Source organism: Chroicocephalus ridibundus, chromosome 3 (genome assembly GCF_963924245.1).
Source record: "Chroicocephalus ridibundus chromosome 3, bChrRid1.1, whole genome shotgun sequence".
Taxonomy (NCBI): Eukaryota; Metazoa; Chordata; class Aves; order Charadriiformes; family Laridae; genus Chroicocephalus; species Chroicocephalus ridibundus.
In genome coordinates this window covers 88,741,352-88,762,526 of record NC_086286.1, presented here as the reverse complement: position 1 = coordinate 88,762,526, position 21,175 = coordinate 88,741,352, and the positions used below count along the sequence as shown (strand labels likewise).

At 40.6% G+C, this 21,175-nt stretch overlaps 1 long non-coding RNA gene across 2 annotated transcripts; it reads left to right on the top strand.

Moving 5' to 3' along the window:
* The first annotated feature begins 3,443 nt into the window (after positions 1-3,443).
* On the top strand, positions 3,444-18,899 carry LOC134513388 (uncharacterized). Of its 2 annotated transcripts, XR_010070404.1 has the most exons (5): positions 3,444-3,697; positions 5,685-5,722; positions 13,621-13,724; positions 14,745-14,830; positions 16,055-18,899. It is a non-coding gene; the product is annotated as an uncharacterized LOC134513388 (long non-coding RNA). The 2 variants fall into 2 exon arrangements; XR_010070403.1 differs by lacking the exons at positions 3,444-3,697; positions 5,685-5,722 and having other exon boundaries at positions 13,405-13,724.
* The last annotated feature ends 2,276 nt before the right edge of the window (positions 18,900-21,175 follow it).

Sequence of the window (21,175 nt, the reverse complement as noted above, 5' to 3'; positions counted from 1 at the left end):
ACTCTTATGTTTGGTGGACTTCTTTGCAATAATAGTCTTTCGAAGTGAACAGCCTTTAAGGGAGAAAATGAACAAACTTGGTGGATATGTTGTGATCAGATGCTCATCTGTCTGCTGTACAGAAATTAAGTAAATCGTTTATTAAGTCTTCTGAGTTCAGTCAGAGTAAGGAAACTTGAACGTCCTGCAGTTTGGTTAGATAATGAAAATCTGCTTACAAGTCTTCTTTAGCGCAATGCTCTGCAGAACTGCGGGGGTATCAACTGTGAGTTAGCTACCAGCTTACTTTTAAACCGTTACATGTCCTGTGCCGATAGTCCTGAAAAACTAGCTTTCATGGAGCGCAGAAGTATCTCTTGTTGGGTTTTCACACGCAGCTAAGCCTCAGCCCATTAGACAGCTTCATTAGTAACGGCTGGCTTGGTGCTCTGCGAAAGCCAAAATGCTCCTGTCTCCTAATGCAACAGGAGTTAGAAATCCTGTGTGCATTTGGACTCCTGTTAAACCAGTATCTCTTCAGAGATGCTGTTAAATTCTTAAGTAGCCCCTGTATGAAGCTGTGACTTTTTCCACAAATTGATTTTATTTCAGCTGATTAATATTTTATCCAAGCAGTGTCATTTTAAGCAGTTCTTGTAATTATTTCTAGAGGCTTTTTTTCAAGCTTTTGCGTTACAAAGCATTCGATAGCTGACGTACTTTAGGATTTTTTTCTGCTTTACCCAGTTTTGAGATCAAATATTAACCCTATAGATTATATGAAGCCTGAAGATTATAGATTGGTTTTCATTGTGGTGTTGGAAATAAGTTCACCTTTATTTCTGCACAGAAAGTCTTGACGCTTCCATCATGCAATTAAACACATTCCTTATTTTGTTCTACAACCCTTGTACTCTTCAAATTTTGGTTTCACAATGCATTCTTTAGTTATTTTTTTTCATAATACATGCCCACCTGCCTGAACTGTTTAAGGGGAATTACCTTCTGTTGTAATTTCTAAGGTTTTATGTTACGAATAGGCTTGTCCTTACCCTAAAGAGGCAAGGGGGTAAGCAAGTAAGAGACAAAGGTTGTAAAATATTAACATTTACTGTGAAAAATTGATGCTACCTTCTTGAACAGGAACCACAGTGTTAAATATTTTTGATAGCAGGAAATGTTGCGTTGTTGATGCAATAGAAAAGGTTAATGAAGGGAACATCCATCAATTAAGGAGAAGTAAATAAGTTATCCAGTAAAATGACTTAACTACTGAAGTTAGGCAGCAGAATGTTATCAGCAACGCAGAGGCTGTGAACTTTCTGTTTTGCATTGAGAGTGTGTAAGAATGTTATCAGACCTATGACAGGAAGGTCAAGAATTCAGCTGAATTTGAGAAAAAAATCCTTGGTAATTAATTTGCACGGAGAACTTGTCCTAGCAGAGGTAGGACACTTCTTCCCCTGTGTTGAAGTCAGCATTCCTCTCTAACTCTTTTCCCAGGAGGTGACAAAATCTCATTGATTCGACTCCCAAAAAATAGGCCTTTTAGATTTTACAAAGCCCGGGCTCTGTTGGAAGCGCTGGTATTTTTGTTGAAGGTTAGTCTAGTGACACTCCTACAAGTGACACACGTTCAGGGCTGTGTGTGGCAGACACGTTCATTTAGTCTGAGTGGTTCATAAACCCTTGTCTTTGGTTTGAGAGTGACACTGGTTACGTGCACTTACGCTGTGTGTTGCCACTGGTGGGCGAATTGGTGTGATTTCTGTAACTTATACCAGAAAGAGGAAGTGTTATTGGGATCAAGGACTCTTCTTGTATTTATAGGACTCTCCTAAGTATTTTGGTGTAGGTCGGTATATGGCTGTAGGTATTTCAAGAGTGGTGTAATCGTCATTGCGTTTTGACATCCCTACGGTCATGAAGCATAAAGTTTTGAGGAGATGGTATTTCTATGAAATACATCATTTGCTCCTTTAATGAAGCCGTGTGCTTTCATCAGGTAGGTTTATGAACTTTAATTTGCAAATATCCTTGTAAGTGGTGACAGCAATGGCCATCAAAATACAATTTACTTTGGTTTTTGTTCCCTGAAACAAGACCTAGAGCTACTTTCAATGAAGGGCTTAGTATAGAGAGTCAGGCCTTTCTCTTATTTTCTCTCTCATCACCTGAATCTTGATTCTTTATTGCCTGGTGACATAGAGAAAGAATAAGGTGCACCTTTACTTAAAATAATACCTAGCTTGAGATCTGTGATTTTCTTGTATGTGTATATATATATAGCATGAAGCTTTTGTAAGTTGCATTCGTAGCATCAGAATATCCAGAAACTGCATGTTGTCATATTTAGAATATCAATAGGTCACTGTAGGAATTAATGCAGCAGTAAAATTGATACACCTTGTCCAAATTTTAGACATTCTTTGTATGCAAGCACCAAAGAAAGTGCTGATACATTTTTGTACTAGGAGTGATATGGAAAAAATATTGATGTGACGGGTAGAAAAAAACCCTGGAAAACAAGGTCAACTAAGAGATAAAAGAGAAGCAGCACAGATGTCTCCATTGAATTATGTGAGAAGGAAAGATACTGCAAGAAAAAATTACCTCCCAAAGTATCTGATGTTACTGCAAATTTAGGGGATTTTAATGACTAGATGAAATGCAATTTGCTACCAATTATTGACTGGGACCATCTGGGGAAAGACAATATGAGCTGGCAGGTCTTGTGACTGCGTTTTTCTCTCTGATCAGTACCTATTATTCACGAGTAGAAGCTGCACCTTGGCACAGCATTCTTCATGGCTACCACTGCTGTAGGTATCACAAAATGCTGGGCAAGTGCTTGCTGCTCTCAGGTTTCCACGGGTTTTTAGAAGCGGTCAGATAAAGTATGTATGCGCGTGATAGCAGGCTTCACGTTTTTTTACGGCTGGAAAAACAGGCGTACAGAAGGGAACTAGCTTGCTTAAGATCACTCAGCAGGCTGTTCACTAACCCTGGAAGAGAACCAAGAGTTTCTGGAGCTCCAGCCAGGTTTTTCCTTTGCTAGTACGCGCGGTTGCTGCGTGGTCTGCAAGTCTTCCTCATCCCGCTGCCTACTATGTCAAAATGCAATTAATATAATGTTCTGCTTTGAAATGTTTGGCATTTGTAGTCATTGATATGGCTGGTGAGATAAATCAGGCTGCGTTTAGGTGTTGCATACAGTTTTATTACATGATCGCTTTAGTAATTTGCACAGGAAAGATGACTGTTCTACTTTTCTCCACCCCCTGTTTTTGACCCTTTGATACAATATATAATCTATACATACACTACTGTCACTTTCACCTCATCCTCTCTATCCTGTCCCCGCAGCCAGCAGTGCGAAGGCTGATGATAAGTCAAAAGTTTCTGCTTGCTGGCTGCTGCTCTCCACCGCTCTGCAAACCAGCTGCAGCCAGCAGCTGGATGAGGGGGCCACAGGCGTGCATGTTATCCTCATAGTTTCTCAAGATTACATTTGCTTTATCTTTAGGCCTGCACTGGATCCTGGAAGACAGAAAGAGGGCCAGTCTTTCCCAAGAGAGAGGATCTTCCTACAGCCCGACAGAAGGTGGAGTTTATGAGCGACCCAGTCTCTCTCTACCACCAGCCAGTCCTTCCTAAGACCTCAAGCCTTCCCATCACCTTCCCTGACTATCTGTTTTCTTTACTTTTCACTGCAGCTGTGAGTTTCTCTTTTCTTGTATTTCCCCCTAAACACATTTCCTCATTCTCAGTTTCCCTCACTTCCCTGCAAATGTTCATACACGTGATTCTTTTTGCCTGAAAAATCAGTTTGAGTATGCCGCATTTACCTGCTGTGTTCAGGTTATATTTCCTCCAAGAGAGAATGTATTTTTTTTTTCAAAGGACAGCTAGATTTTTACAAGATGAAATAATTCTCTTGAGATTTCTCCTGTCAACATGGTATGAATTGACCTGACAAGCATGTAGCACAGCCTCAATAACCATAGCGTGCCCCACTTGATATCCTGGAGGACTAGAAATGGCTCTGATGAGCTGGTCCACTCAGATACCACAGAATTCATCTGCCAAACACAATTCAAAAAACCCAAACAATTAGCGTTTAAGGATTGTTTCCTCAGAGATCAGAAGTCTGAGAGGTCTGACCTGGGCTGGTTGCTGGCAGGGGGAGATGCCAGGAAGACAAAAATGCAGTCTGCAGCTCTGAGACTTGTGAACTGAGGCTTTTTATCTAATTTGCCAGGCCAGGTCTGCTGTTTGAGAGCCTGTCACAAGTACAGCCTGCTTGCTTCATGTGTCCAAAACTCCTCAGCGTTCTGCTTGTAGGACTGTGCCTTTCTGCGTGTTCAGGGATAGTTCAGGGGTTACTATACATTTCCAATCTGGTTGTGTCCTAGGAGATTTAAGGTAAGAGTTTATACCACTCCTTTGAGAGGGTCTTGTGGTTTATATTCCTTTTTTTAATTAATTACCAGGTACCAGATTGGTTCAGTACCTACAAGGCCTGCTTTCCCTCAGGTACCATGGCAGAGTTTGTAAGTGCCTTCCCCAAAGCGCTGAGTCATATTTTAGGATGAAAAGAAAAAAGTAGTATACAGGCCACATACGCACCAAGCATACTGTTCATGCTCTTCAGCATCTGCAGATCCCAAAGCCTGCAAGGTCTGTTCACATCTGCAGGGTGATGCTCTGTACCATTTGTATCATTTTCCTTTCTTCAGTTCTCAGTTTCCTTCACCAATTTAGTGATATGGGACTTCCCTTTTCTGGGAAAGGTTCCCTAAATTTACATATGGCAGTTTAGTTAATTACCCATCCACCTTCCCATGAAGTAGATCACAGATAAGATTCTGTTTGCTTTAATATGTATCTACATCTTCTGTCATATGTTGGCAAAATAATCTTTTAGTCCCCAAGATGGCTATCATAACTGACTTCCAAGGGGAAAGGTTTAGACCCTTTCAAGAGAGACCCCAATATAAACACAGGGCAGGGGAGATGGATGCATCTAAAAGCCAGACATGGGTGAGAGAAAAGTGTCAGCCCATTTACTCTCCATACCCCAGGCCCTAAAATTGCTGCTTCCAGTGCCCCCATCCCTTTGCTATATTCGTCCTGACCTGTGTCACCTATTTCTTTGGCCTTCCCCCACAGTCCCCATCCATAGTCCTCATTTATGCCAAATTATAGACTTTCTTCCCTCACTGAAGGAAACTGTTCTCTCATAATGTCTTATTATTATACTGCTCTTCTACCACATGTCCATCTACATGCATTTGTTTAATTTCAAAATTATTTCCAATGTCCTTTGAACTCGTGTGCTGAAACTACACTTTCTCTGCATAAATGAAAACAAATATCCCAAAGGCTTTAACATGGAACCTGCAGAGTTTTGTCCTATTTTGGCCAAGGGTAGAATTTCAAATTTTTAATAAATCGAAATCAACAGCAGCCGTATGACTTCTTGCGACACGTAAGTTAACTTCCATAAAGAGACAATGGCAACACAGGTGCCATTACTTTATCCACACAGGTAACTGTGATCAACTAACTATGCCTGTGCAGAATTAAACTCCTATTTTCAAGACTTTTCATTTTCACTGTTAATTTTTCAATAATGAATTTCTATTTCTTTTATTTTTCCTTTATTTTTCTGACTACCATGCTGTTTGGGATAACTCTCGAAGCTCTGGAGAGCCATAGCTGGGTACACAAGAACGAACAGGTAATGTATTCATTGAAATTTCTGCCTTTAGGAAGCGTTGGGGTGAAGAGAGGGATCACGCAAGAACCCCCAGTTCTGGTGACCCCCCCATCTGGATCACGTAGTCACCATCCTCTGTAATCTTGTGAAATGTGCCAGATATGATGGCAATGTCAGCGTATTTCAGAGCATTCCGAGATGGCAGCCTTCCAACAAAAAGGGGGTTTCCCTTCACTGCCCCAGAAGTAGCACACAGTGAGAGGGCAACCTCTACACCTAAATATCCCTGAGAGGAAACAGAAGCTTCCGTACAGGCAAAACAGCCTGTTTTTATTCCTTCCCCCTGTGGCAACCCTGAAGACTTAACCTGTATTACTGTTATGACTGATTACCTGCACTCTTCCAAACTGTTGCATTTTCATATCATTTTTAACACAAACGTGCCCTACTTTTCAAATACTGCAGGGACGCAATGTGAAGATGTGGGGGTGAGGGTAAGAGTAAACTTGATCCGGCCTTGCAGTCCTGATCCAAATGTCAGCTTAGTCACAATTTTCTTAGGAAGAGCTTTGCTTACTTTTAGCATTTCTGAGATGGTTTTGTGGGCTGAGCCCTAGGGACGGTGCTTTCCCTCTGGGCAGACTTAAGATACTGAGGAGGTGAAGGAGCAGAAAGAAGATACATGATGACCAAAGGAAGAAGCTCTTCACCCACTTAGAAACCTTTCTCCATATTGTCTTCCTCAGTTACAGCCAGACCCCCCCCCCGCCCTGACCTCACCTTGTAAGGACCTCTAGCAAGTCTCCACCCTTCCTTAATTTCCTACTCCCAAGTCTCTTGCCAGAAATACAAGGAACATGTTCTACACACCCACTAGTAACCAGGAACACATTCAGTCACTTTCTGGTTCACTTCCAGAGAACGCTGACACCACGTAGGCAAAGAAATGACGAGGAAAGAAAAGAATTAAGAGAGAAAAAGTTAAAAGTTAAAAAGCTTGCATTACTACTAATATAAAAGATGAAATATGTCATGTGCATGTGTGATACGGAAGAATGCTGGTACATTTGCTTTAACAGATGGATTTACTGTGGCAGGTGTCTTCAAAGCGTATGCATATAGCTTTAAGTGTGCATATGCATATAGCTTAAAGTAAAGGCCCAAGTGAGTAGTAGGGAAAGTCCAGTGCCAAGGCCTGGCAGGGAACAGGCTGAGTTCCCTCTAGTGGCTCGCTTTGGCATTTCGCAGGGGTGGCCCCAAAAGGACCCGTTTTGGGAGCAGCAGCCCATCACTTCTCTTTACACTACAGCCTTGCCCAGAACCCAGGCTTGGATTAGGTTAGCTGGAGGGTACAATCACGGAGTAATTCCTGGTGAGGGCCTAATTGCGAGTTAATTTTAAGCGAGTTATATAAACAGATTAAATCAATCCTTCCCCGTATTTAATTTTCATTCGTTCACATGCAGACGCACCCCCCGCCCCCCTTAAAAATTCCCTATCATCTGCTTTACTCTGCTGCTTCATTGAGCCAATGTCCGCTGCTAATACCCGCTGCTGCTAATACCCGTGTTAGGCAGAGGCTTTGTGAGACCCCGGTGAGTCTGAATTATCTACGGGATGTCATCAGGAACTCCTGGGGAAAGGCTCTGCAGATGGAAAACCCAGCCAGCAGTGTCTCACAATCTGTATTTGTGGCTCAGTGTAATACATTTATTTTAAGTGAACATCAGGCATTAATTCATTAGGTTAAAATATTGTTGAATTATTGTTGAACTGTAGCATTAGAACACTGACAAGTTAGTAAACAAGAAAGAAGAAAACCAAAAAAGTTAATGTTTTGGTTTTCTTCAGCTCACTTTTTACCAAAAAGGCAGCTGGAAGATTAAGACAAAATGGATTAGGCAAGAAGTCTCCATTTCCAAAAGAAAACATCCGGTGAACTTTGGGCAGACAGTGTATTTTGTAAAACACAAACTTATGACATATTAATTACTGTGTCCCTGGGGTTTTAAAAATATAGAAGAACATATTTCCTACTGTGAACTTATGAACCTTGGAGGAAATTGCAATAACTAGGAGTAAGATTGTACATTGTTGCTCTCTATACTGTGTTTTTTATCATAGGATACGCAGTGTAGAATATGCCATAAATCAAGGGCCTAAAAGTCAGACACCTATGTCTAATCTCAGCCTCAACGTAACAGTCAGTAAACAGACAGGGGCATGTTCATTTCTGGCAACTATTTTTACAGGTTTGGAGGAGATTACAAATAATTCTGTTTCTCAGAATTTCACTAGTTTATCTGGGCTGGTGCCTGTCATTGTCAGTACTAACCCAGTCACAGCCTAAAGGAGATAGGCATCAGGTCATTTAGAGAAATCTCCTCTACACTCTTAGAGAGTGGTATAAAATCTGATGCTTTTCCAGCTCTCCTTCAAACTCTTATTTTTTTAAATATTTGCAATAAAGTTGGTTAATTAGGGTATTCATAAATATAAATAAATTGCAATACTTTTCAGTCCTGCTGGATTTTAGCTTTGGTGATATTTTACAGCAGTACGTTCCATAGACTAGATGCCCATTAAGTGACAAATTCGTTTTAAAAAAGATTAGCTGCTACATGAATGTACAGGCAACCTATACGGCATACAGGAAACCACGACTCAATTGGCACAAATATTGAAGAAAAAAGAACAAGCCCTTTCAAAGTCCCTTTTTTATTAAAAGCATCCTCGTTGTTGAAATCCTAATTGTTATTTTTAACATACCGTCTCAGTCTATATGAAGTTAGAACTAATCAAATTGTTTTCTTGGACTGTGCCTGTACTGTATAACCAACACCATCTTGATCAACACATTTCAGTTAAAAGCCATACTTTATCACACCTGAAAATCCTCCTTCACACAGAATAAAACAAAAATATTCCAGTTTATCAAAATGTCCTGAATACTTCTAACTGAAGAAGAGTCCAGTATTCCTTATTTTCCCCCAAAATAATTATCCAGTTGGTCAAAAACAAGGTGAGATTAAGTAGAAAATTTGTTATTGGGACAAATTCTTTCCCGATGTAGAGAGGTTTGACTTCTAATGTAACATACTTTCAAAATACAGTTGGAATATAACGAAGACATCATTCATCAATATGTAAAAGTGATGTGTTCATGCAAGGTTTCATTACAGCAAAATATGACTTTATATGCATAAATACACTTTTTAGTTGATTTGACTTTTTAAATGGAGTTTCTGTACGAGATGCCAGATGGATACTGTCTCTGGTTTACCTGTGCCTCACCTTTCACTGTGCTTAACACAAGCGTTTCAACAATACCCTGTGAAACTAGCCTGGCTGTTCACCTAACCTGGACAAGCTAATTGAAGTTCAGAGCATGGATCATGTTTCACACTTAGTCAACCTGACCTTTTGCCGAGTTAAATATTTTTTTGGAATTGGCAAAACTTTTGACAGGTTTTGCAAGACTTGACAGTTTAGCCTCAGCTCTGTTCTGGATGCACTTGTGACACCGCTTCAATGTCATAGGCACTTAAACATCACCTGGATCCAGAAAAATGGGAATTGAGGACCTCCTTGTACTCTGCTTCCTCACATGAACAGTCGTTCTGATTTAATGGAGTTCTTGTTGCATCACTGTGTCAGGCCAAATTTTCTCTCGCCAGTGGAAAGACTTAAGTGTAAGCCCAAATTGAGAGTTCTGAGAAGAGGCCATCCCCTTCAACTGAAACACCAAATATTAGTGAGATTCTTCATTGTATTAATTTCAAGACAGCAAATGGGTTATCATAAGGTTATTACATCTCAATTTTACAATCTGTTATGTTCTATACTCCTGAGAAACATAACCATTTGAAATAGGTGTCAGTCATCTTCAAATGCCAGTCAACAGCCAGTTTCATGACAGAAACTCTGAGAGCTGGAGCTTAAGAGTGAATCTGGACATCTTAATGTTTCCGTATATCATGCTTTAGTTTGAATGTCTGTGTTTCTCTGGGGAGATTGGGATGGAGGTCTCAGCACTGAAGGTCTTCATTTTGTTCCTGAACTGCAGGACCGTTGTTGGGAGCTCGATCCTGATTTTTCCACATTTTTTGACCTTTCCCTCAGTGACTTGGACTGTAACTTTGTCCTTGGTCACCTTGTTGACCTGCAACATCTTGGAAGTGACCTGGAGTGGAACTGAGACTGGCTGTGAGAGTGTCATCTATACTCTGATGGGCAAAACAGACACAGTATTATTACAGTACTTCTTCAGGAAAACAACAGTATTTTTTATTGCAGAAATTACATCTTAGACGTGCATCCTTGAGTTATCTTGTCAATTCTGTGAACAGTGTTCATATTTATGGCTTTCCATTTTGAAATCTATTGAAGTTTTTAAAGCGGCTTGGCCTCATAGCTACGTACCACACAACACCATTTTTCATATTTACCAATAGTTTCTTTGTATTCAAATTTCTTCAGTCTGACAACTCTGGATTTGTGCTACAAAATTAGTCATGTGAGGGATAAAAAGTATTCCTGTGAGTCGAGTGATATCATCAGCGGAATAAATATAAGAAAACATTTAAGAGACTGTATTACCCCTACAATCTCCTCAGAATAAATTAGGTACTGACGTATCTTTGTGAATCCAGGCCTTTGTTCAAAGTAATTTCATAAGACCTTTTTCACATCCCGCATGCAAACTGACTATTCCTGTATGAGCAGAGAATCTGAGGGAGATAAAAGCAAAGGAGATATGTAACAAAGGAAAACTTAGGGCTGTCTTGGCCATGAAGCTAAATAAAGCTTCATTAATGATTTAATCCCATATAATACTGAATGAGATAAAGTGCCTCTCACCCTGGGACCTCTACCCCATGTCCAGATGGGTCTCCGGCCCCGGCCACTTAAGTGAGCGTGGGTCTCCTGTCCAGACAGCGGGGCTTCTGCAGTGCCCTGGAGACAGCATTTGAAGTGCTGGGAGAAGCATTTGGGAAAGAAAGCAAGTGCAAAGATGCACACCATATGCAATCAGTCTCAGAAAATGTCACCGTAAGGTCTAAGGCCTGACTGGACACCTTCACCCATGCTTATTTTTTCTACTAGTGAGTGGGCTTACTGACATGACAATTCATAACAAATCTAAGCACACTCTGAACGTGTCTTCATGCTCAGGGCCTTAACAAAGATCTGTGTTTGCATGTTAACCATGAAGTTACTAATAATTTTTCCATAAACTGCACATATACCTTCATAATTTTCATTGACATCCGTCTACAGTTTGCATCCCACCAAGGGCACGAAGGAGACAAATATGACAGGTAGGGGTCACCCCATGGACTAGGGCAAGACCTGCCCTGTCAGAAAGGTGTGTTGTTCCCCTGCCATCACCTCAATGTGGTACACTCTCACGTAAAGGACCGTTCATGCAGTCTTTCAGGGTGGGAAGAAACATGTTGTGTGCTGCAGGCCACCTATTTGTGAAGTCTACATGGTGTTTATCCCTCCCCAGCCAAGGAGGTGGCATCAGTGCTGCTACAGTGGGTGGGCAGCGAGGAGTCCATCCACCTGATGGAAAGGCCTGTGCACAGCCCGACATGGCTGCAGTGCCACAGCGGCTCCCTGGGGACTCCAGCGGCCATAGCCAATGATCTGTGAAGGAGCAGAAAGAGATGTCACAGCTGTTGTAGGAAAGGAGACGTATATTTTGAGGATGTCTATGAGTTACTCAAGGAAATAATTTCTTCTTCTCCTTTGAGGCAGGCATGTGTTTCCTAATTGGGATATCTGAATTGTTCTTTGTGTAAGCTGAATACCAGAGCCACGGGGAGAGCTGCAGGTCTACCTGCTGATCCCAGTCCGCACTGTTTGGAGGTCTGGAGACTGTCTGACATTCCAGAAAAATCACTTTGCTAAGGCTCACCATATTAAAGTCTAATGCAAACAGTAGTTCCCAACAGCCAACCATAAGGTAATTCAGGCTGGAAAGGACCTCAGGAGTCCTCCGGTCCATCCTCCTGCTCAGGGCCAATTCTGATCATCTGAAATGGAGCCTGGCAGAGGCTTGGATGACTGGGTGCCTTTAACCTCTTCCTGTCATACAGGATTCTCCTTGTCAGAGAGTTTAAATATAGCTCCGTAATGCTAGCAGTTTGGGAAAGCTTTGGCTTCAATCTGTCCTTTTCTTCTGCATGTTGTGTTAAAAGGTCTGAAAGGTATAAAATGCTTAAGAATGAGTATGAGGGATTAAAAATCATGATGGATCTTGTGTAAAGTGTTTTAATTGTGCAACTGTCATCTAAAACTAAATGGATATTTAGCATACCGTCCCTTGAGGGGGCCTGCCCCAGATTGGTGGGAAAGCATGTCCTTATGCTACACATACACAGCCAAGCATATACACTGTACTCATAACTGAACTGAATGTTTATATCGTTTTAAATTGTAAAAATTTGAACAGATGAGAAAAACTAAATGATCCATGCTGGATAATGAATTTGTTATGTTGTTCTACAAACAGGATGCTCAGCGGGCTTAAGATAACTCATTCTGCTCACCAGGTGGCAAATAGTAGTTTTGCACTAGCTGTCCGTAAAATCAAGTGAATACATGCTAGTACTGTGAGTTTCACAACCATATTACTCAACAAGCAGAGCTCAGTAAAGTACCTGACCTGTCCGTACATTGTGTCTCACAGTATTAAATTTTTTGAAGTTTAATTTTCCTTTTATACTTTTGGAAGGATTTATTTGCTCTTTGTTTAAGGAAAGTTCTCAAAAAGGCCAGATACGGTAGTGAAAATAGGTGGAATTTACAAAAACAGCTGGTGAGGAGAGTGAGGTCACTTGATGTTATAGGAATAACACAATATGGGGACTTTCCTATTGAAATTAGCACTAGTACTAATAGATACTGTATACCTTAAAGCAACTATAAGAAGAGAGTGGAAAAATCTGATAATTGCTTTTATGCCTGTGGTGCTTGCTGAAAGTACTGGACTATAATTTTTTCTTTGGAGAATGAAGTCATTTTTTCTTAAGCATCTATTAAAAGTAAAAAGTGATACTGTAGAATCAATACCCAGCCTGACATTGCTAGAGTTGGAAATTTAATTTTGCTCTTTCGACTCACTCAATCCTTGGAGTTTCTGCCAATCTGCAAAGCAATCATGCTAGAGAGTCTTATGATAGAGGCACCTGCTGCTAGGGAACCCAGATTAATATTACCAGCACATATTGAGTAGGCTACAGAACAGCCAAGACATACTAATGATGCCTGGGCTGCGAAGTCAGCTGGCAGCCTCGAGACACCCCATTGTCAGTCCCCTGCGTTCCGTAGACGCCGCAGCTTCCCAGTACCAGCACAGGCTCTCCTGCCAGAGCAACTTTAGCCTCTCCTATTTATTTATTTATTTGTTTGTTTATTTATTTATTTATTCCAAAGTAGGTCACTCTGTGCCATCTGTTGACACTTAGAAGGTTCCAGATTCCCTATGGTATCCTGCAGTTTAACATATATTTTTAATACCCTTTTGCTGTACCTAGCTGTTATACATCCTGAGAGTACTGATCACAAGAGCCCATTCAATCAAATAATGTTTTTGGCAACTGAGTGCAGGTGTTCGAGTTACATCCTAGAGGTGATTATAACTGGGTGGGGAGGGAATGCAACAAGAAGGGCCGCTGGTTTTTGCTGATGGTGAATCCTGGGCAACACTGCTTTCAGCAAAGAGGTGCTGCTGTCTGTCTACTTTCTGCTTCTTCAGCAGCCTTGTTGAAAACTTAGGCAAGCAATCAGTCCCAGATGGGTATCTAGTGGGTCTTTTCAGGCTACAGTTAAATTTGCTTCCCTTGTTTTCCAGTGGCGAGCATGCAAAATAAAGAATATTTCATGTCCGTGTCTCTAACTTCCTTCCACAGTACCCTCCCTTGTGCCTGTTCAGGATGGATTACCCACGCACTGCAAGAATGAATTATTTTTTTTAATAGTGCGCTTGAAGTGATGATGTTGAAGTTATCCACAGGTAGGTATCTGAAAAGGCACCTCTCAACATGGGTGAATAGGGGATGCATCACTGCCATCACACACCAGTCCTAACAGGTGCCTTTGGGGTATGTGATACAGTGAGCAGCACTGATAAGCAGAGGGGACGTCACACGCACGTGATACAAAACATACACAAAGCATACTACAGAGCACACAAATACCTGCTGGTGCATGAACATTGTGCATGAGAATGTAGGAGATGGACTTATTAATTACAGGAACTGGTCCTGAGCACCTTGCTACCATCTGGATGCTGTTTCAGGCATACCCATCTTCCACCTGTTAACGGTGAGCCACCTCTGTCTCCTGTTTCATTAAAAGATTTGGGACACTTGAAGGAGAGTCAGGGCTCTATAAAGTATAAATGCACAGACCAGTGAGATTTATAATAAACTATGAAAAGGTGTTAAGGTTATGAAGTACCTGAACAAACTGCAACTGAGGGTCTCTGTGATGTGCTTAAAACCAAAAGAAAGAGCTTCACTCCAGGCAACGATAAGCAGGCTGGGGTAATTAAAGATTCTTGGACCAGAAACAACTAGAACACATTGCCTAAATTTGCCAGATGTCATTGGGCAATGTGTGACTTCACCTCGAAATCATTTTAACCATTAGCTGAAACCAAAATGGATTGGACTACTTTGTTCAGTAATACAGTTTGACCACAACTATTTGCAATTTCCAGCACTTTTTTACAGATCTCTGGATATACTGGATGTTCTAGTTTCCTTGGATTTTAAACATATAAAAACATACTTGTTCCATTTCACAGTGATGTGTATGACTGCACATGTTCAAATGACACAAAAACTCTGGTAAAGTTCTGCACGTGTGTGACATTGACCTGAAAAAAATCCAGTTGCACTCTCATGAGTTATTCATATGCACAAAGTCAGCAAAGTTTATACTAATGCAAACTAGAAATATGATTCTTTTTAATAGCCCTGTAGACAAATATATTTTTTCCTTTTTCATGTATCTGCTTGTTTTTTTCCAGAAAACTGATATAAATTTGAACAAACCTACAAATTCACTATACCCGTAAACTTCTTCTTATCAGCAGTAAGCCCAGGAGAGTATGTGGTGAGTGCAAACATATTCTGTAAGTGTTTATTTAAGTTTGTGATATCACATAAATTAAATACACACTAAAAAAATTCATTGTGTGTTATAATAGCTATTACCAGCATGTTATTGCTTTGCATACTCCCACCGTGAATACATAAAGTATAGTTTTGCAAATATTTATTTTGAAATGAATACCTTAAGCAAATAATTATTAATGAACACCCACAAGGCTTCTTGTGTTTGTATTTGCATGATTGGTACAAATCTTTTCAGTAATAGGGGTAAAAATAATGACTCTTTTTAATGTAATTTCCTAAGGTATTATGGAAAATGTCAACACTTAATACAAGTGTATTTATGATTATGCAATGTATGATACTTCAGATTTAAAAAATTAATAACAAAAAAGCTTTGGGGATAAAGAGATTTGCAATTAGACACAGTAAGCTGCTGGTTTGCTGTCTCAATAGCTCCTCAGTACAACTAAATCCACAACAAAGTACTTAATAGTAATTTGTGATGCTTTAAAGAAGTAATCCATTTAAGATTTCTGTGGATTGTAAATATATCACATTTTTGCTGTCTATCTGTCAAAGAGTATACTCATATGAAAGAAGCTAGAGGCTTTCACATTTTTTTTATGAGACAAAAATCTCCATCTATATTTGAATTGAAAATTTAAAAAAATAGAAAAGTGAATATTGAATTGATTGAGTTGAATGGTCATCTTCTGTCTGCTTAACCCACAAAAAAGACACTGTCGATGAACAAACAGCTGTAATGCTTTAAAGGGTCAACGGATTAAAAATAAATATCTGTAAGAGCTGCAAAATTCTTTTTTCCTCCAAGGGACTAAAAGAGCTGGAGCCTGACTGTGGTTCTGTTTGGATCAATAGCAGAATTAAACTTTATTTCTAACAACATAGGATGTTACTTTAAATAACTGGTGTAACTGGTGTCATATATATGTTAGTACTTTAAATAACTAGTGGCATATATATGTTAGTATCACTCTTCAAAGTTTAGCACAGGCTAGATTTAATTTTTCATACTCATTTGCACTGTCGTAAGTACTGAAAATATTATCAGCCATTTTTAAAATAGACAGAGGAGAGAACAAATTAAATGTGTGGAGGTTTGTGGAACAGTGATTTACTGTCTCTTTAGCTGTGTAAAGATTTAACAGGGAAAACACTTGGTCTCCTGAATACAGAGATGGATTAATTGTCTCTTTTGCAGATCGTGGGAGGAAGTTAATGGCGATGAGCAAAGTGCCCGCAGTTTCTGACCATTACACCCCTGCCTGTTTTCTGTGTGGTTGTTTTCTGTGCTGTCCACAACACACAGGTGGTGTGTGAGTCAGCCAGCGAATGCACACCAGGAACGCCAGCAGGAACTGCTGACATGCAGCTGATGGGCTGATGTGCTCCTGTCCTTCCTGAGGGTGAGGTAGCTCGTTCCAGTAGGATTTGGCAGCAAGACCTAAGATTTGCATCCTATCATCACCTTTTTTCCTTCCCTTCTGTTTGTATTTATAGCCCAGTTAGTAAGTCATGCTAAGAAATGAATCGCTGAATTTACCAGACTTTAAATAAGCAAAATCTGCCTTTTTGAGGGAAAAAAGAACTGGACATCTAAGACACAATCAAACAACAAAGCTCCTAATATAACAAATAAAGGCTTGTAGCATCAGTAATGGAGCTGGTTTAGCATCAACTGTCTTGATGAGTCTCTCTGTGATCAGGCTGTTTTCATCACAAATCTTTTCAAGCTGGTTCACCATTGTAAGGGTAATGATGCTGCTACTACAGAAATGATACAACCGTAACATTTGACCTATACTATAATGTGAAATACCTGACCATATTATAGGTTAAAATAGATATGTAAATTTAACAGTGTAAGAAATAAAAGGCCATAGCTGAGACAAGATTTTTTTGTTAGAGGACTGGGAGGGGTTCAAGCCATTTTTCTCCAGGGTAAGATCTCTCTTACTTGACACTTTCCACAAAGCTGAAGAAGTTTGAATATAGAACAGAGAGCAAGCAGTCAGTAGGTGTTGTGTGTTAAGAGTATTGGATATCAGTAACACCAGAGATTTAATTCGCTGTTTACGTTCTGCTGTGCAAACTTCAAGGAGCCCCATAACAGCTGACCAGTTTTATGTGACTCATCAGACAGCCAAACCAAAGAAAGAAATGCGAGTTTATCTAGCCTTGTCTTTTAAACAGCTGCCTGCCCTAATTGGCAATACTTAGGCAATTTTTGAACTTTTCTTGAGGTTAACAAATGTTTCTTGTTAAAAAATCACATCCCAGATCAGCAAAAATATAGAATACAACTAAGCCCTCGCTGCATTCTTGCAGTTTTCAGAGTGCAAATGAAAATCTGTGACAGATACAAGTGCACCGTTTTGTTAAACCAGTCTAAGGCCAGCAAAGCTTATACCAGCCTCTGTGGCTAATGGTGCGTGAAAGTGACTGTTTTGAAAATAACCGTGTTCATTTAAAATATTACTGCCTTTCTCCCAGAGGATACCACCCACACAACCAAGTCAGCAGACTGAAAACACAGATAATTCTAAGCTGCTTCAGGATAAAATCCAGTGTTTTAAAGCATAAAATGCAAAGGGAACTGGGAGCAGCTTGAGATAAGCTCTTGGACTTTACACTGAAACAGCTCAGAGATGCTTGTGTCTCATTCTGCCACCACAGCTGGGGCAGGCGTCTTTGGCAGGTACAAAGAGCTGGGGGCCGTGGCGTCTCAAACAGCCACAGCTGCCTTCTCAGTGCATGCATCTGAGCACTAAGCACAGCTTCTACCTTGCCCTTTTGGGTCCAGGTTCACAGCACTGGGGCAAACAGTGAGGTCCTAACCACCAAGTCAAATAGTGAATACACAGGTGACTGGGAAAGGGAGATGAAAAAGGTTCTGAGGAATAAACATGCCGTGTGAGGAATTTCAGATTTAATTCCAAATTTTGTACATGATGTAACTAAAACTGAGGGGCACATTAAGCTCATATTTTCTGACTCAGTCTGCACTGGACAAGGAAATTTTGACCACACTATGATTAAGTCTTAAGTGGTGGGAGTGATATGTCTATAGGGAGAAGGCTTTGCTTTTCTGAATCCACTTATCCTGCGTTTCCTTTCCCTTGATAAGAAATGTGTAAGACGTAATGGCATCATTGATCCATTAGTGGTTAAATAAGACAACATGCTTCAGTGACTTAAGCCATTTCTCTTCCTAAGGTTTTTAAAATTCTTCTGCTCTATGGTAATATTGATATTGTGATCTGACCAAAGAAGCCCTTATCACACTTTCTTTTTAAACATACAATCTACTTTCATAGTATTCTGTACCTTGATAAGTACTTCATAATATCAAGCTCTTTGTAAACCAGACTGGAATGTTATTTTAAGCAAGTCCGTGTATAGTTCCTACACACAGCAACAGCCTACTTTTGTTTCTAATACTCATTGTGCTATTGTTTTAAAAACCTTGGATGTTGGCTGGAAATCCAGGCCAGCCTGAGCTTAACAGTGAAACTTTCACCGAGTTCAGTCTGATCTGGATTTCAACCTAAATGCCTAATGTTGCTAATGTGGGATGTGGTAAACTTGATCATCAAGTTTTTTATGGCCACAACAGATGTTCCTTCTTTTAGACCAATGGAAAGCTACCAAACCTCGTCCACCCTCTAAAACAAAAATACAAGCAGTTGTTTACAGCTTGATTCCAGGAATATGAATTCAATCAGCAGCTGCAAAGTTTGTTCTTGTTTACTTACAAATAAATATATGCACAATTCTTGCTTTTCCCAAAGACCCATGATGTTGTCTGGATTGTATTACCTCTATATAGTAACAGTATTTTTAAATTCATTTACTTCATTATAATTTGTTTAGCACAAACAAAATATCAGCAAAATATTTTTTACCTTGTTTTTGAAAAAATGCATTAATTTTTTTTTTCTTTCTTATGTCTAGTAGACCAGAACAACATGTTTTAGATATATATTTTGCATTTTTTAGACTTATAATTTAGATTGACTGTAATACAACATTCTCATAATCATAACCCAAGGCACAACCTATAGAAAATGAAAATACTGACTATAAATGTTTTCATCCTACTGGTGATATTCAATGAATTTTCAAAGAGGTGTAAAATATTGAAAGACTGGTGCCTTCTCCTAAAGTAGGAGAAAAAACATGACAGTGCACTAACTATGAGCTGAAGCTTTCTAAAACAAGGAGCAAGAAAACTGTTGATTGATTTGATAGGCACCATTCCATCTCTGGAGTAAATATCCAGTAGTTCTTCCACACAAACAATAAACACATATTGAGGAGAAGAGAGAATAGGAACAAGACTAGGAAGGCAAGGGCTTTGTATAAAAGGAACAGAAGCCTCATTTAGCATAAGCATCTGTTTCTTATGAATAAAAATACTTTACACCTTTTCCTTTGTCTTTCATAAACTAGTCTGATTTCAGGAGCCACAGAACTTTATATTGTGACAGAGAAAAAAAATTCCTGTGACCTTGCTTAGTTTTCAGCTTACGTGAAACTATTCCCTTGCTTTGCTCACAGCCAAGACCCCCCTCTCTCCTTTGATAACGTGCTGCAGCTGCAAATGAAGTTCAATTTTTCTTCTGTGGGTTGTCCTCGACCGTGATGCTCCCAGCAGGAATCTCAGAATGGGATTTACCAGAGTGGTTAAGCTGACTGAGCTGCTTCCACACAGCTAGTCTCACTACACCCTCCTTGCCATGGCACTTTCTGGACCTTTGCCCAATTTAACTCACCAAACCAGCGGGAAATTACCCAAGTTTTTGCATAAGCTATTTTTGTGCTGTTTTAGTGAATTGCATCAGCTCAGGTAAAGGTTCGACAAATTCCAAAGACAGCATGGCTTTTGGCAGGAGTTTTTGTCTGGGAGAGGGAAAATCACGGTGGATCCGGGAAGACCCTTTTGGAAGCAGAGAGCTATCATGTGTCTTGTGAAACCGTACCCAGATGAAAAATATCCATTTTCTTTTCTGAGCTGATTTTTACTGACTGAACTAGCTCATTGAAGACAACATGGTTGCCAGACCCACACAAGAGAAGTGTCAGCCAGAGCACGTACCAGGAGGTATGGAGGGAGGCTCTCCCTGGTCAGCAAGCCCCTCTCAAGGAACTCGCAGGTATGCCCTGCCTGGCCCCTCCATGTGCTGTGCTCTCTGCAGAGGAAGAAGAGTTTTCTGGTAGTGAGTTCTGTGCTTTCACTACTTTAAAGGATAGTCAAGCCTCTTGAAGCATCTCTTCTTTGATTAATTGCTGTGATGTCAAGACGCTCACCCATTTTATATACTTTGCCTACTTTATGCTTTGGATTTGTCCTTTGAACGTTTTCTGTCACCTACCGTTACTGACTGACATGCTGTCAAGGTGGTTTAACAGTCTTACAGACCTAGGATGTATCTGAGGAGGCTATCTAGCTGAATGGCCAGACCCTGAGGGTTGTGATCAGTGGCACAAAGTCCAGCTGGAGGCCAGTCACTACTGGTGTACCCCAGGGGTCCAGTACCATTGAGCATCTTCATTAACAGCCTGGACAGTGTACAGATATGGGGAGGAGTGGCTGATAGACCAGGGCGTTGTGCTGCCACCCAGAGGGACCCACACAGGCTGGAGAAACAGGCTGGGAGAAATCTCACAAGGTTCAACAAAGGGAATTACAAAATCCTGCCCTTGGGGAGGAATAACCCCAGGCACCAGTACATGCTGGGCGCCAAACAACTGGAAAGCTTTGCTAAGAAAGACCTGGGGGTTCTGGTGGACACCAAGCTAAGCATAAGGCAGCAATAAGTCCTCATGGTAAAGAGGGCCAAGAGCACTCTGAGGCGGATTAGGAAGAGCATTGCCAGCAGGGTGAGGGAGGTGCAGCATTGCTGAGGCCACATCTGGAGTGCTGTGGCCAGGTCCAGACTCACCAGTACAAGGAAAACATGGAGCTATTGGAGTGAGTCTAGCGCATGCCATGAAAATGACTGAGGGACTGAGGCATTTGTTGTGTGAGGAAAGGCTAGGAGAGCTGGGAGTGTGCAGCCTGGACAAGAGAAGGCTCAGGAGGGTCTTAGGAATGTGTGCAAGTACTTGAAGAGATTAATTCTTTTCAGTGGTGTTCAGTGACAGGAGGCAGTGGGCACAAATTAAAAACCGTGACATTCAATCTGAACACGGAAAACAGTTTTTCACTGAGCACTGGCACAGGTTGCTCAGAGAGATTGTGGACTCTCCATCCTAGGAGGTATTAAGAACCCAGCTGGGCAGCCTGCTCCAGCTGACACTGCAGGGGATGGACTAGATA